General features: G+C 36.8%; 1 protein-coding gene across 3 annotated transcripts in view; it reads left to right on the top strand.

Moving 5' to 3' along the window:
- Positions 1–17009, top strand: part of ST6GALNAC3 (ST6 N-acetylgalactosaminide alpha-2,6-sialyltransferase 3) — a 581593-nt gene that overhangs the window by 372151 nt on the left and 192433 nt on the right. The window contains exon 4 of one of the 3 annotated variants that reach the window (XR_002124188.1): positions 16155–16264. The exons of the other annotated variants lie outside the window; for them this stretch is intronic. The gene's annotated coding sequence lies outside the window, so the exon portion shown is untranslated. The remainder of the gene's footprint in view (positions 1–16154; positions 16265–17009) is intronic. 3 annotated transcript variants of the gene reach the window in all.

The raw sequence follows: 17009 nt of genomic DNA on the forward strand, positions 1-17009 counted from the left end.
CCAGAAACTAAAGTGGCAGGAATCGGAGATAGAGGTAGTAAACTTCGGCCAGAGAGCAGGCTCATTTTCACATGCCCATGAAATTGTTGCCACACGTATACATGTAAACATAGGCATGGTGTTTTGAGACTATAAACTGTCAGGTTCTAAGCACTTTCAGGCTTATGTTAACCAAACATAAGCTTCTATCCTAAGGAATCAATGAACGTTATACAAAAAATCAGCATTTTATTTATTTATGCAACAAGCATTTATTGAACATCTATTATGTACTAAAAGCCCTGCAACAATGAGAAACATGGAAATTTAAATCTCTTAAAGCCCCTCTTCTAGTGAGGGATGCAGACATGTTAACAAACAAATGCAAAGCAAGCTTATTAAAAAAGAATTTTAGAAGAGGTAACTATTTACAGGATGCAGTAGAGAGAGAAGTTAAAGTTATAATAAACCATTTTTTATTGTCATGTGAACAGAATTGTCTTTGTATTGAATTCACTCCAGTTGGTTGATAAATATGTACAACTGCATATATGAGCTGTCACTGGAAGATAACTTTTTATTGCCATTTTATATTTTGGTAATTCATATTTAGTACTCTTATTCGCTTAGTTTTTCAATATGTCATTTTCCTTATGTGTAAAGTTGAGTTAATAATTCATATATTCACTATTCAAAAATAGATTAGGGATATTAATATATACATACATATATGTGTGTGTGTATATATATATACACATACATATATATGTATATACACAAACATATATATCAAAAAGTTGATTGAAAATACCAAGACTATGAATCTATAAACAATTTGAAAATATATATAAAATGAAAAATATTATAACTGTTATTTTTTAGCTTATACATGGGAAAACAAGTGATTAAATATATATTATGGAAAGTAGATTTATGAAATGTATGTGTTTGGCAAAAGGTGAGAAAAATGTAGTACCTCCTCTTTCAGAAATAAGGAACATTCTTATTCTGTTGCTAAACTAAAAGTTAAAAGGAGTTTTAGAGGCTTGACATCCCCACGTTTGGTGGATCATAGATAATGATTGTCCTGAATGCTGGGCAAATAATTGACTAAGTCTAAAAATGTAAAGTGAGTTGTGCTGAGACCCTGGTAATACTTTCCTTGATTAATAATACATTCCCTTAACTATAAATCAACTAAAATTAATGTTTTCTCTTCCTGAAAAAGTAGTTTCCATAGGATTCTGGTCAGTATTTCAGTGTAATATCAAAATACAGTTTGATACATTCACGATTGTATTCGTAAATTATTTTCCATTGATAATTAAATACCTACATATCATAGATTATCGATTGACAACAGACCTATTGCTTCATGCTTCACTCTTTTCTAAAATTTCTCAAATTGGAGTGAAAACTGAACTCTCTTTGTTTTTAAATCTATTTTGAATGAAATATGTAATCCAATCTCTTGTATTATAGCATTTGACTGTAAAAAGTATAAATTTTCTCTATGTCAACATGCAATTTTCTAAACTCACTGAAGCTTAGACTGCTGATAATCAAATAAGACTGAGTTCCAAACTAGATTAAAGGACAGTTGATTGAGGATGACAGTAATTTCTGAAGGACCTGGAAGTCCATCGCAATATCACATTTAGGTCATTAAGACTATGAGTTGTAAATTTAAGCCTGAAGGGATGTTGCTTTCTTTTAGGATGAATTAACCAGTGTTATTATTGAACTACCCTGAATCACATTTTTTTATTTAATGAGGACTATGTATTTCTTAAGAAATCTAGGTCAGTGTTTCTGTTTTACCTGTTTGTGGTTGGTTCATAAGCCATTATTTAATACCTTAAACATGGGGGGGGGGCAGCCCTTAACCAAAAATATAGTGGCTGTATAAATGTGAGACTTTTTTTTTTCTTTTTCAAACGTTTGACAAAAACTTGGCTTTGTACCAGGCACTGTGCCAATTATGTTTCTTACTGGATCTCTTTTAATCCTCATAATATCTTCAGGAGGAAAAATATTATTCCCCCTCCATAAACACAAAGATAAGGGGATGGAGACATAGAGACATTACAGACAACCCAAATTTATTTTTTCTAAGATTATTTACAGCACATTTGAGGTGTGTTGTGTTTTTTTTTGGTGTTTTTTTTTTTTTGGAAATTGTCCCCATTTTGAAAACTGACACAACTCTTGATTATGGCAACACCATTTTTAGGAACTGAATCATTGTATATTCTACAAGTTTTATCTCTACTCCCCAACCAAGAGGCATGATGAAAAGTAGACTCTTGCTGTGACCAAAGGGTCAGCGTGGATAAGTTTTGATCTGCACTTAGCTGACCTACTCTTGCTATTATCAACACAGGGCTCTTAAAACTCCTTTTTACCCATAATCCCTGTAGCAATAGTGCACTGTCACAAAATGATCAACACCTTGATTCCTTTCATTTTTTCATCAAGTCTTCACATTCTCAAAGGAAATATACTTTATAAACTCAAGTCCAAATGAGACAGCAAAAGCTCCACCTAATAAAAGAGAGGACCATGTCCTTGGAAGTCGATTTCTTAGGTTCTGCTTTCTAGGTCGCTCAAGACACAAATTCATAGCCCCTCCTCTGAAGCATAGGATTCTCAATTTGGGTAGCTCTCTTAGGTTTCATATCATTGCCTCTCAGCAACGCTGTTCAGTACTATTTTCAATTGTCAGATTGCTATCACAGTCAGCTGAGCTTTTTTTGCATTCCAAGGTGAATTTGTTCACTGGTAAATATATCATTAGTAAATATATCATTAGTTTACTCTTAGTGTCCAATGAAGTCTTTTTTTATATAAAACTTGCTGAATTACTTATTACAGAAAAAATACATATAATTTTACATTAATAACAATGATTCATTTACCTTCATTTTGTGTTTTCTCAGTTTCTTAAAATGAATTCTAAGAATTTACTTGGTAAATAACTGGTTCTCGATAAGCACTTATTTTAAAAATTAATGTCAAAATAAAAAGACCTGAATGTTCTAAGTGGGGCAAAGGCTTAATCTAAACTATTTTTGTGTATGGTAATTTACCTTTCTAATCTATGAACCAAATGTTAATACTAATTTTGCAAATACTGACGACTTGTGGTCCATTTAGGAATGCCTTATGATTTTCCTTAAATAATCCTAACATCATTTAATGAGATGCTCTGCAACAACATAGTTTGACTTTCTAATAAATCATTTAATTGCATTTAATTCCTGTAGACCTGAGCTTTTCTTCTTCTTAGTATTCTTGTTTGAGATTCACAGCTATAGCCGTTGCCTTCCTCATATGAAGTAGGGCAAAATCTTTTCATTCTCTCTTCCTCTCTCACTCTTCCTTTTGTATCACTAAGTACCATATGCTCCAACAAAACAATATTTTAAGCTTCCCTTCTTGCCATAAAGAAAGAAAACATGAAGCATATAAATGCTTTTTTTTCCCCTGTAATTCTGGTTCCCGTGTTTCCTCCTCTACACCTCTCCACTGGGCCAAATTAGGGGCTTCCTTGAGCCTCAGAAGTGGCACCTCCTTGGTGAACCCTCCCTGCTATGCCCATAGCTGGGCAGAGTGGTTCGTTCTCTCCTCTGGGCTCTCGTACGTCCTGAATACTGGTTAGATTGTAGAATGGAGTAGCTAGTTGAGTAAATGTCTTCTTGATCAGCTACAATGTGAGCTTTTTTTTTAATCAAGGGGCAGTTTTATTCTTTTTATATCTGGAACACTGCTCAAAAAATATGAATTTGGAAATCAGAAAAGTGGTGATACGATGAGCTTAAGGCCTCATGATTCTTTTTCTTCTTTAAAATAAAGACTCAGTTGCTCATTGCTACATACCTTTCTCGAAGGCTGAAGTGGATACCTGAGATGTTGTTTTTGGAAATGTCTGAAGGTTTTCCAGAGTCACTTGGTAGCTCTTCCATAGTAACTCTTCACCTAAATTGTTGGTCAAGGTAAGTAATTTCCAAGGAAGGGCATGAAATGTCAAATATTATTGGTTTTCCTGTGACAGTGGGGAAATGGTGTAGTAAAGAGTCTTTGCGAAAGAGTTACGGTCAAAACTAAACTATGCTGTTTCAAGAGACTCTTAACTCTCCCTAATATGTATAGCTTCAAATAAAACCTAATGTATAGAAATGAAAAAAGGAAGTTTGTTTAAAAAGGTTTGGAGCTTTGAGAAGCTATGCTTTATGTTTTCAATTTCCCCTTATATGTGTCAGTAACTCTTCAGGATTTAGGAGTGTTTAAAGCATTTGGTTATTGCTTTAGGTTGAAAAATGTGCTGTTACAAAAGTGTACCATCTCTGAAACTCTTTTATATTCTCTCATCTACCCACTCTCATTTCTATTCAGTTGCCACTAAGCCCATTTCTTCAACCAACTGAAGACACAATCGCATTCATGGTGTCAGAGAAATCTGTAGAGCATTGTATATTTTTTATTTGCATCCATGCAGTTAGTAACCATTAGTTAAGTGCCAACTACGTGTGGTGCACAGTGCTGGACACTGAGATGCCGGGGTAAATGCAAAAGGGAGCTTACAGCACATCGGACTGTAACAAGCATCACGGTGGCAGCATAAACACTATCCTGTACTAGAAAAGAGGCCCGAATTAATTCTGACTGATCAGAAGTAGCTTCTATGTACCAGTAGTGTGATTGAGACACATTACTTAACCTCTATGTACCTCACTTTTTTGTGAATAGTGGTAACAATACCAACTCATAGCATTTAGTGGAAATTGAATTAGTTTACATGTTGTAAGTGCTAAGAACAGTTGCTGATACCCAGTATGTGCTCAATAGAATATAAGTATGATTGGTTTCACAGAGGATATTCTGGACTTTTTAGAAGGAAAGGCAAGAAAGGCCTTCCCAGGCAGAGGTAACAGCCTGAGTAAAAGTAAAGACATAGAAGTATTAAGTGTGCTAGAGGAGATCTGTGCTAGAACTTTCTTTTAATGGGAAATAATGAGATGTCCTGTAGATATACTCAGACACCACCAAATCAGGAACAGTGTTTTCTACCAGATCAAGAATACCTCACTCTGATGCTTGTGTTTTCAAAAAGTGAACTTTGTGGCACAAGAAAAAAAAAAAGATGTTTTGTAAAAGAGGTACAGTCAAGGGGCCCAGTTAGGGTTAGTAACTGGCAACAGCCCAAGTGAGAGACAATGGGGCCAAGACGAGGATGTGCTATCCTTGTGAAGGTAACCAGAATGAGGATTTGAAAGCAGAGGCTATACCAAGGGCAAAATACCAACTACAGGTGTATCCTTTCCGTTTTCTAGAAAATAGAATTGTATTTGATAAAATCTTATTGCTCTTCATCAAATTCTGTTTTAGATTTTTACCTTCAAACCACCCAGGAACATTATAGCCTCATATACTATAATTGATTAATTTTATGACTCACTATTTTAAAGTAAATGGAAATTTTAAACTTGTTTTTTATCATGAGACTCCCTGTCTGACAATAGCTAGGCAGAGAAGATAAGATAAAAGATATAGTTTTTTTGTTGTTTTTTTGTTTTACTTCGTGAGCTGCTCAGTAGAAAGAGAAACAATCCTTAAGGAAATATGAAAGAGTATAGATTTGCTCAATTCAAAGGTTGAACAAAGGTGTATGTGTCATTTGTTGAACCCTTACTATATGTGATACCCAGGTGATCATCTCAGTAACCCTATGAGACAGGTACAATTATGATCTTTATTGTACAGCAGAGGGAAGTGAGCCTCAGAAAGAGCACATTACTTGCCTAAGCTAACAGGGCAAGGAAATATAGTGGGGAAAATGTGCTCAAGGCAGGATTCGAATCCAGATGTGATTCTAGGGGCCACACATTTAGATGTCCTATGCTGAGAGCACCACAAAACACTAAACAATTTCACACTGAGACAAATACCATTATCCTTCATCAAATGTGGTTCTTTCTTTGGCCCATGATATTAAGAATACACCTTGGAAGGGTGAGCTTTTCTGGATGTCAGTCTCAATCTTCAGAGCATTTTAATTTCTCTAAACATCCCTTTGATGGTCTCTCATTCATCAATTTGTTAGTGCCTTTTGTCACTGCATTTATGTTCTTCCAGTCCTCTCTGATAAGAACTAATGGGTGGGTGCATGGAGCAAGTCACGTGATTGAGTGGGAAGCACCTCAACCTCATAGGTAGGAGGTTGGGATCTCTAACTGTGTGTCCTGGATTAGATGGGGTAACATCAGTTGTAGTTTTTCCTCCATAAAATGAGTTGCTGTCCATTCCCCTTTATGATTTCATGATTAGTTAGCTCTAAATTTTGCCACCTGGAATTTATCTACAGAAAAACTTCATTCCAGGCTGATTTATTCCTCCTCCCTGATTGTCTTCTCTACCAGTTGATGTGCACATAGAGGAGGCTACACACTAATCTTCACATTTCCACAAGCAAACCACAAACACAAAGGTAAATCTGACACCTCCCAAATAATACAGCATATCCTATAACCCCAAATAAGAGATTTTCTGATTTTTCTCTCTTTTGGAATATCCACTTTGCTTTCATTAGCATGACTTGTTCAGAGTTGACTGGATTGGTTTTACTCCATGAACGTCCAAGAGGCAGTCAGTTCATGCTGGGATATAATTCGTCTCAGGCATTAGGTCACCATGGTATGAACTAGGAAAAAAAAAAAAAAAGATCAGGTACTTCTTTCTGCTCAATCAACCAAGAACACATTCTTATTTATTCCATCTGTTCCCAGCAACAGGTCTGTTATCTGATGAGGACCCTGACTTGCACCCAGCCTGGTATCATTCTCATACCACCTAACTTAGCGGACATCTTGACACTGCCCCTTTTAGGTCCCCTATTTTGACTTTCACCAACAGAATGTGACCTACAATCCAAATATGTGTTTCTTTAATGGGATTTAAGACTTAAAAATTTGAGTCTTAACTTGGCTATTCCTCTTTCATCAGACTCCTGGGGAATTCAGCTCTCATTTTATTCACACATAGGACTTATGAGCTCCTACTGTGTTTAAGATCTTTTCTCTTTAAATTACTGGCTTTCTGTAACTTCCTTCTGTGATCTCTGATGACTATAGTATCACAATTATGATTACTCAAGATTTCTCTTCCCTGAGGTCTCCATCTTTGAAGTCTTGAGCGCACCAACTTGGTTTTATTCCAGTAGTTACTGATATATATATATATATATATATATATATATATATATATATATATATATATATATATATCATTACATTACATTATTATTTATTTGCTCCAAAAATTTAGACTGATCAATCTAATGTTCATTTTATAAGCTTTCACATACAGGTACTGGTATACTTTTTAATTATATGATCCAAGTGTTTTGGACAAACCAAAGCCAAAGGCAGACCTGCCATTGTTAATTCAAATGATTCCTGGGAGGGGTTAAGGCAATGTGATCCAACTTGGCCTTAAAGAATGAAGACTGTTCATTCAGCCTAGAACTGGGAGGGCTGTGTCTCCTGTCTGCGAGTTCCTGTTGCAGAATACAAGGCAGGGCTTCTTAGAAGTGCTAACCAGGGCAAGGAACTCATGGCCCTCTGTAATTCCTAAGCATCTTTCCCTTCTCTACCCCACCCCCATCAAGAATCCCTACACCAGAAAGGATCTTCCTTTCTATTTTCAATAGCTTTTGCTGACATATGAGGAAGACTGTGGTTTAGCTTTCTTGGCCTTGTAAATTTTTTAAATCATGATCTGATGCTCTATAAAAATTATTTTATAGATTTTGAAAGAAAATGATTTGAAAATGAAGATATTATGATAGAAAGTAGCCTTCTAACGTTGCCTTATGCATGACAAAGGGGTCAGCTCTCACCCAGGAAAGATGGCAAGAGAGTTGTATTTCACATAAATACTGCTTACTCTCTGTTTCTAGGAGACTCTATATCGGTTGCAATCTTAACAACTGTGAAAGTGTAGAAAATAGTGTTTCCAATTATTTTTCCACACAAATTTTCATTAGAGTCATTTTATTAGAGTAGTTGAGAACCATGTTTCAGGTAACTGGAATTGATTTCCTACATCTCACAGAATCAGAAGCAAAGAAGTTGCCACCTTTCTGGAACAGGAAGGTTAGCTTTGAATTTGTGATTGACTTGGCCAACTATAGGCTTCATCATTTCCACACACAGTTTTTCCTTTTCCAGTGAGTCAACTTATGGCTATTGGCATGGCATCCCATCTTTAGCACTCATCTCTCTAACATCGGATCGAATTGTAGACTCTTAGAGTTAGATGAAAGGATAATAGAAGAGTCTCAATTGATCCATTTTTCTGAGGCTAGAGGAAAGAAAACTCCATGTATGCTCTCAATGTATTCTTCAATTTTCCCAGACCGCTTCTCCAACATTTGTTTACCCATTTATTTAATAAATTTTACCCAATACCACCCTGGGCCATTCACTGTGCTAGGTACACAGCCCAGTCAGAGACGGGCAAACTCACAAAACACTGTAATGACACTGGAGACGTTTTCAGAAACCAGCTCATGAAGAGCCTCGTAAAGCATTCTGGTCTTGAAAATAACAATTTTGAAAATCCCTTGCAGATAAAAATGGCAACAATGTTATACATTTGCATAGGACCATTATTTTTCAAACTATTTTCTTGGTTTGATGCCATTGGATTTCTATGTCCATGATGTGAAGTAAGGACAGAAGCTCTTTCTGATTACAGATAAGGAAAAGGAGACTTGTCTGTGCTCACACAACTAGTGAGCAATAGACAGCCATGAGAACCCAGGCTGTGGATTCCTAAAACAAAAATATTTCATTGTTCAGCCTCCACTTAGGCACTTTGAGTGTAGGTGGTGGCATTTCCCCTAACAACCTGCTTGCTCATGGGCAAATGCTCTTATTTTCTGCAGATGGCTGAGTTGTCTCTCCTTTGTCCTTGGTAATGCTCACCACAGTGGCTTCATCTTAGTCAGTGCTCAGTAAATGACTTTCTGTGTGATGCTGTTTATACTGTCCAGAATTTACATCATAAGTCCCTTTACTTGTGTCCTTAGGGGAAAAGGAAAACATGAAAAAAATCAATGAGATTAAACTAGCTGGCTGGCATAGAAGCAGAGATTAGTTTTTCTGATGAGTCTTTACCATCCTAAACACCTTGGGATGCCCTTACTTTGCAGGGAGTACCAAGTGCATAGGATAGGGTCAAGGCTCTGGTTGGGAGTCACTAATGTTATTCCTTCTCCATTTCCACTGTTCCCTCTTCTCTGGAGGAATGAGCAGGGGAACAGCATCTGACAGTGAGCAGAGTCACTACAGAGACTAGTCCTCACTTTCGTCTTAACCAGCTGACAAGCCTTGTGTTTCTGCTTATTAGACTGAATCAGGATTCCCTTCCTCTCATTATAAAGATCCCGAACTTACTTGAATCCCCCCCAGTCATCTCAAGTTCGGGAGGTTTTTGTCATCAAACCACAATTCTTAAGCAACACCTTTTTTTTTTTTTTTTTAGCTGAGCCATCCTGCTGCCTGTTGGCAGCTCAGCTGCAGCTAAGCTCAGGCTGGGAATTGAACCGGCGACTCTGTTGCTCAGAGCTCACACTCTTGAGCGAGCTTTTAACCAACTGAGCCACTTGGCCAGCCCACAATACCTTTTTAATGTTTTCATTTTGTTAATCAAAGGCGTGTAGAAATGTTAAGCAGAGCTGCTGATAAACCAGTACTGACTACAGAAGTCTATCTAGCCCAAAGCAAGGAAATGTGGTGATCATGGTTAGTATGCAGAACCTTATCATTGGTACATCCAGAATTTCCATTAAGCTTTGTCAGCAGTAGAAAATGATTTTCCACCTTGGTGAGAACTTCAGAGATTACTGAGGACCATTTAGGATGTGACTTGGGAGCATCTCCTCCAGGAAACCTTCCCTGATGCCCATCCTGGGCCAAGTGTGTCAGAGAACTCTGCATATAACAGTCTCGGTGGTGTGAAAAGTGGAGCCCCAGACCAGCAGCATCAGTATCACCTACTAGCATGTTAGAAATGTGAATTCTTGGGTCTCACCCCAACCTGTTAATCAGAAACTCTGGCATGGAGCCCTGCAATCTTTGTTGAAACCACCTTTCCAAGTGATTTTGATGCACCCTTGAGTTTGAGAACCCCGTGTCTTATTGATAAATATATCATACTAAAAGGATCAGCATATTATCATGCTTCCAAACTGGACCGGAAGTTGTTTGAAGGTAAGGACCTTTTTTTTTTTTTGTAGCCACATTATATACACATTGTGTGTATGTGTGTGTATTTTACAAAAATGTAACCTGCATTTATTTGCTCCTCCCCAACAATATATCATGACCATTCTTTCTTTTGGATTCAGATATTTTGTGGTAGAGTGTTTAATGGCTGGGTAGCATGTTATCATATTGGTTACATCAAAATTTCTTTAATTTGCTATTATTGGATGACATGTTCCTTTCTAAATTAACTTTTTATGAAAATAATGCATGCATATACATAAAAACCTGTTTAAAGTTCACCACCACCACCACCACCACTACCTCCTCCCAATACACACACACACACACACACACACACACACACACACACACACACACACACCCTCATTCTTACCTCTAGAGACAATCACTTCCCACCGCTTTAGATGATGCTATTTATACCAATCTTTCTAAATAACGTATATATACTTCTCTGGCGTCTCAATTTTAGACATTTTCTATGAAATTCTTATGATGGTAGTTGAGAATTTACCTCTCTCATGTCCCCACACCATTCTTTACCCATTCTTCTAATATAACATCATCCTATATTTTAGTTAATGCAAAAATTCACTGTTTAAAACTGTATAAACGTTATCTAAAGCCAAGAAATCTTCTGTTTCTTTTCTTGAAAAACTTTTTTTTGAGTGATATTAGTTGCCTTGTGTTTTTACTCTCACAGCTTTGTGAACAGTCAATTAACACTGCCATGTACAAGTCAATATTTTTTTCCCCTAATATTCAGACCTATTGTCACTTCTAGACACGATGCCCTCTAAGCCTCTTATGTTGTTGTCATTACAGGATCCCTGCATCCCATTTGTTAGGTTTGTGGTTCCTGAGTCCTTGTCTTCCTATTTCTTGGTTAATGCCCTCGTTTTGCTGGATTACATCTTCTAGAACCTTCCTAAGAAAGAGTGGATAAGAAAGATAACTTTTTACATTTTTGTCTGAAAGAACCTATATTACATCCTCATGCTGGATTGATAGTTTGATTAAATATTGAATTAGCTGGGCAATCCTTTCCCTACGAATTTTGGAGAAATTTTTACATCATTTCCTAGTTGGGAAGTCTTATACTTTTTATTTTTTTGCTCCTTTGTGCCTGACCTGATTTTTTTCTCCTGAGAAACATTAAGAAATTTTCTTCATCTCTGGAGTAGTGACATTTCAATGTGCTAGGCCTATGTGTGGGTGTTTTTAGACAAACTGTGCTAAGCTTTAGTGAGCAGTTTGAATATGGAGACTTCTGTTTGTTTTTACGCTCTCGGGAATTTTCTTGAGTTGTTTCTTTGATAATTTCCTCCTATCTATTTTTTTCAGTTCTCTTTTGGAACATCTGTTAATTTTATATTAGGTATGGATTTGTTCTAAGTTTTTTATTTTTCCTTTTCAACTTTCATCTTTTTGTTTTTTTATTCTGTTTTCTGGCAGATTTACTTAAATATGTATTCCAATCATCAAGTTTTTAATATTCAGCTATTAATTTTTTTATTTTCAACAGTTATTTTGCCTTCTCAGAGTGCTTCTGTGTTATAACAATTTGTCCTTATTTTCTGGATACAATATCTTTTCTTATTTACATCATGCCATTACATTTTCTTCTGTTTCCTGCACATATTATGTATGCATATTATTTTTTTGCCATTCCCTTGTATGTTAGTTTTGATTTTTTGCTTTCATTTTGGAAGCTTTTCTCAATTTATGGCAATTTATGCTGCTGATTTACATTTAGAATAAAGGCTAACTGAAAGCTGTGTGTTGGGTGGAGGGTTTTTGTTCACTGTAGCTTGGTCTCGCTGAGGCAGCTTTTTTGGAGGACTCCTCCTAATTTAGCATATATGTAGGTTTGACGCTAGGGACACATTTTATTTTTCTAAGAAACATCACAATCTGCTGGGGACATAACCTTGGCTGCTCGGATGCTGAGGGTCTTGCTAATCAGTGTGCAGGTTTGGGGGTTTCAGCTACAGGATTTCAGCCCCACTTTCCACTGTGCCCACTTCTCTCTTTAGTATTTTGTTACTCTAGAAGAGGACATTTTGCCTGCTTTCTCAGAGAGGATAAGAGTTGCATGACTGTTCTCCAAGTACTGACTTTGAACTGACACTCCATCCCTCTTTAGGCCAGTATTTTGCTTTGCCTTTTAGGGTAACTTGGAGTCTTAATCTGGCTGTTACTATCCCTATAAATAAAACTCACTAAAATTTTCAGTGCCTCCTTACCTTTCTCTATAAAATGCCAGCCTCACAGGGGCATCATATAGATTGAATGAATTATATACGTAAAACACTTTGTGAACTAACTATAAAGCACAATATAGCTCTTTAACAAGACTGACTTCTCATGTGATGTTGGAAGGAACCCTCCTACATTTCCACCAGTATGCCCATTGCTGCAGATTCTGAATGGTCTGCAACAGTTTACAACGTGCTTTTACATATTCCTAAAGACGGTGAAGAACGAACTTGCCCCTTCAGAGGCTGGAAGCTCGTGAGAATTTCTTCTGAGTCTTATGTAATCTTAAAAGTACACGTGAATCTTGCATCTTGTTCCATAATGTATCTGTTTTAATAGAAAAGTAATGTTCTTAAATCCCTTATCATGGTGTGAAACTGACAATTCAGGAAGATGTACTGTATTATTTCTGGGATTTATATGCCTCCTAACATTTCAGTAGATATCCCTGGGAATGCACATACTTCTGCTTAAGTTGTATAGAATTAAACTCTCAGCCATCATTTCTGAGAAATTTTGTTCCATCCATTTCCTTGTTTTTAAATTTAAATTCAAGATGGGCTGACAAATTAACACAGATAGAGAAATATGGGGAATAGAATGGAATTGATTGTAGGCTGCTGAGGGGAGTAGCTTATTACAAGTATGTAAACATGCTTGCTCCCTGTTGCTATACAAAACAATAAAAATTTGACAGGGGAGTAGAGAAGAAAATTAGCAGTGTTCCCATATTGCAGGGGAGAAAAGTGGTGACATTAGGTGCAGAAATTATAGGGTATGCTCATTTAAATAAATACAGATAACAAAATGTGAACTTTGTTGAATGCATAAAGTCTATTTTATTTTCTGTGTGTCCACTAAAAGGAATGGTATATCCCATATTGATTATTTTAAAAAGGAAAAACCTTCTACTTCTATAAGGCGTTTTAACATTGTCAGTGCTATGGGATAGTTTCCATAATTTTCTCCCTTCCTCGATCTCCATCAATCCTTACTCCTAAGTAAATATCCAATCTAAGTGAGGACCATGTTCATGCTTTGGAAGCACTTTTGATGCAAAGCCTCTAGACCCCTCTCAAACATGTTGCTATCCCCAAAGCACTCTCAATTCTGTACAGAACTTCTGGAGCTGCCATGATCTGCATATCAAAACACACATAATATAAAATTTGCCATTTTCACCATTTTAAAGTGTACAATTCATGGTTTTTAGTACATTTATAATATGCCAGTATCGCTACTATCTAATTTCAGACCATTTTCATCACTAAAAGGAAAAGCCATACCTGTTAAGTAGTTACTTTCCATTCTCCCTTCCCCAGGCCCAGACAAAATCACTCATTATTAACCTGCTTTCTGTCTGTATGAATTTATTTATTCTGGATATTTCATATAAATGGAATCATGCAATATGTGGCCTTTTGTGTCTGGTTTCTTTCAGTTAGCATAATGTGTTCAAGGTTCATTGATGTCTTAGTGTGTATCAGTACTTCGTTCCTGCATATGACTGAATAATAGTCCGTTGTATGGATACACCACATTTTGTTTATCCATTCATCAGTTAATGGATATTTGAGTTGGTTTCACCTTTGGCTGTTGTGAATAGTGCTGCTATGAGCATTCTTGTACAAATCTTTGTTTGAACAACACTGGTTTTCAGTTCTTTTGGGTATATTCCTAGGAGTGGGATTGCTGGGTCGTATGAGTTTATGTTTAACTTATTTAGGAACCACTAAATTGTTTTCTACAGTGGCTACCATTTTACAGTCCTACTAGCCATGTATGGGGGTTCCAAATTTTCTATATCCTTGCCAACACTTTTTGTCTTTTTTTTTTTAAAGCCATCCTAATCCATGTGAGGTGACATCTCACTGTGGTTTTAATTTGCATTTCCATAATGACTAATGAAATTGAATATCTTTTCATGTGCTTGTTGGCCATTTATATATTATCTTTGGATACATGTCATTTGCCCATTTATAAATTGGGTTGTTCATTGTAACATGATGTTTTAAGCATAAACCTTGAGACACTTTGGAAGCTACTGGTTGGTCATTTTATTAGAAATCATACAGCTAGTAAAAGTCTCAAGAATAAATTTTGCTAAGTTCTTTGAGCGCTATTCACTAAGAAGTCCTTTCTCATTTCTTTCCCTTTGATCATTGGTCCTCTGACTCCATTTGTCAAGAAACAAATAAATGAGACACTACAGAACCAAGTTTCACTATTGCATCTGAAGTTTCATCATTGTGGGTACCCAGGAGTCAGTGTTGCCATCAAAGACAGTTGCTAAATGGAACCGAGTTCATTATTCTTCATTTGCATTAGCAATTGCTCTAAGCAGTAACAATATTATAACCCAAACGAGCATCCCGTTGTCTTTCATTTATTTGATTTAATACATAGTGATGGAGTCTCTTAAAGAGCATTTACTTTTGTTCACATCACCGAAATTATTCTCAATGGAAACATTTAGCCTGATAATGTGGATGAATCCCCTTTTATTTTATTTTATTTTTTTTTAAGCTGAGCCATCCTGCCACCTGTTGGCAGCTCAGCGGTTGCTCAGCTCGGGCTGGACTCGAACCGCTGTTGCTCAGAGCTCACACTCTTGAGCGAGCTCTTAACCAACTGAGCCACTCGGCTGGCCCTGAATCCCCTTTTAGATCCAGTGACAAGGTGGGAATCAGAACGTATGATTTTGTTTGAACACTTTGGGTAAATGGGTAAGAAAACAAAGGAATGGTAGCAGATTTTACTGTGGTTGGGTTAGGCTTCTGTGAGTTTGAGTCAGGTGAAGCGGAGGAATGTTTGTGATCGTTTCATGTAAATGTCTTATTTATTGAAGTAAGATCATAGCACAAAAGGATCCAATTTAGGAAAGCTAGAAGTGGAATTAAATCCTGACAGTCAAGATTGATCATTGTCTTATTTAATCTGACTCTGCTTTTTTCTTCTCACCTATAAATTTGTCCTTTATGATACTTTGTATCAGCTGGTAGTTCATACCTCCTACAGAATCCTCTAACTATGCAAAAACTCATAGTGATCAGTGATTGGTTATCATTTGAATCTTCGTACAACTTTAATAAGCTGTTTTATATTTAAGTAGTTCCTTCCCTGGTGGTTGCCCATGGCTGACTTTGGAGTTTGATAGCTCTTCACTCCTTATTTTACATTTCATCTCAAAGTAATTATACCCTGCGCCCTTAAGTCTCAAAAGCATCAAAATATTTCAAATTATATGATTAAACACTTCAGATAACAGTATTAAAACTTCAGGAAAAAAACACTCTAGAGAAGGTGTTTCATGCTGGAGTTTTTATTCCACTGCCTTCTTCTCTAAAAATTCTGTGTCAGCATGGGCATCTGTTATGCTTGTTATAAGTTCAGGGGGACTTCCTCAAAAAGTCCAATCATTCAGGATGCCATTTTGAAAGGGAGCCTTTGCCACCAGCATTGAGGGAGGAAACAGAATGATGGTCTTAACATTGATAGTGATAATGATAATAGCCGTGAGTATGTGTTGGACCCCTGGTGCTGTGCAAGTCTCCTTATTATACATCCTCATGTTTAAGTCTTACCACAACCCCACCAGGTGGGTGATATTACCTTTTCATTTTACAGATGGAAAGACTGAGGCTCAGAAGGTTGTTCAAGGTCACTCAGGTAGTAAAAGACAAACTAAGGATTCAGACCTAGATTACAATGATGGCAGCTTTGAAAAGGCAATCCAGGTAGGTTCTTGGAGGTACCTAGCATGTCTTTAGCATGGCCCTCTCTGGGCAGTGTACATGACTTTCTCAGTCAAGCTGGCCACACGGTCTCCTGTTTCCTCAGCACCCTGTGGTCATCCATATAGTAATTATCCCCATACTTGTCTCCATCTCCCCAGATTATTGACTTCTGGAAAGCATAGGTGCTATGTCATATGTCTTCCCATCTTCAGGACACAACAAAAAGCAGGCACTCAAAGTTTGTGAAAGGAATGGCTGAATTCATGGGAAAAAAAATAAATGTGTGTGTATGTGTGAGAGTGAATTAATAGGTTGTTTCCTGCTCTCTTTCCCAAATCTTTTTTTTTAAGGTTTAAGAGATTTTAATTAACACAAATGGCTATGCCTAGTCTTTAAATCTGTCCAAGTAAATGGAGTGAAAGTCTTCTAATCCTTCAGAGATTCATCTGGCAGTGACCTAAGAAAAAAGAGTCTCCTCCCTCCATCATCAAACTGACCTCTTTTAGTTCCTTGTTGTTCTGTGCAGGTCTTTGATCCCAGGATTCTCACATCAGATTCATTTTTGCCTGTAGTTGCTCTGCCCATAGATGTAGTGCCCAGAGTACCTTGAGACCAGGGAAGATTAAAAAATGCCTGGTTTGGCTCAAAGTTCTGCTGTAAGTACAGTGATAATTTCAGGTCAGTGGCCTTCTGGTAGTTCTTCAAGGCTTCAATTCTCAGCTCAATCACTTTTCCATTAAAGTCA

This window comes from Hipposideros armiger, unplaced genomic scaffold, assembly GCF_001890085.2.
Source record: "Hipposideros armiger isolate ML-2016 unplaced genomic scaffold, ASM189008v1 scaffold_84, whole genome shotgun sequence".
NCBI classification, from domain to species: Eukaryota; Metazoa; Chordata; class Mammalia; order Chiroptera; family Hipposideridae; genus Hipposideros; species Hipposideros armiger.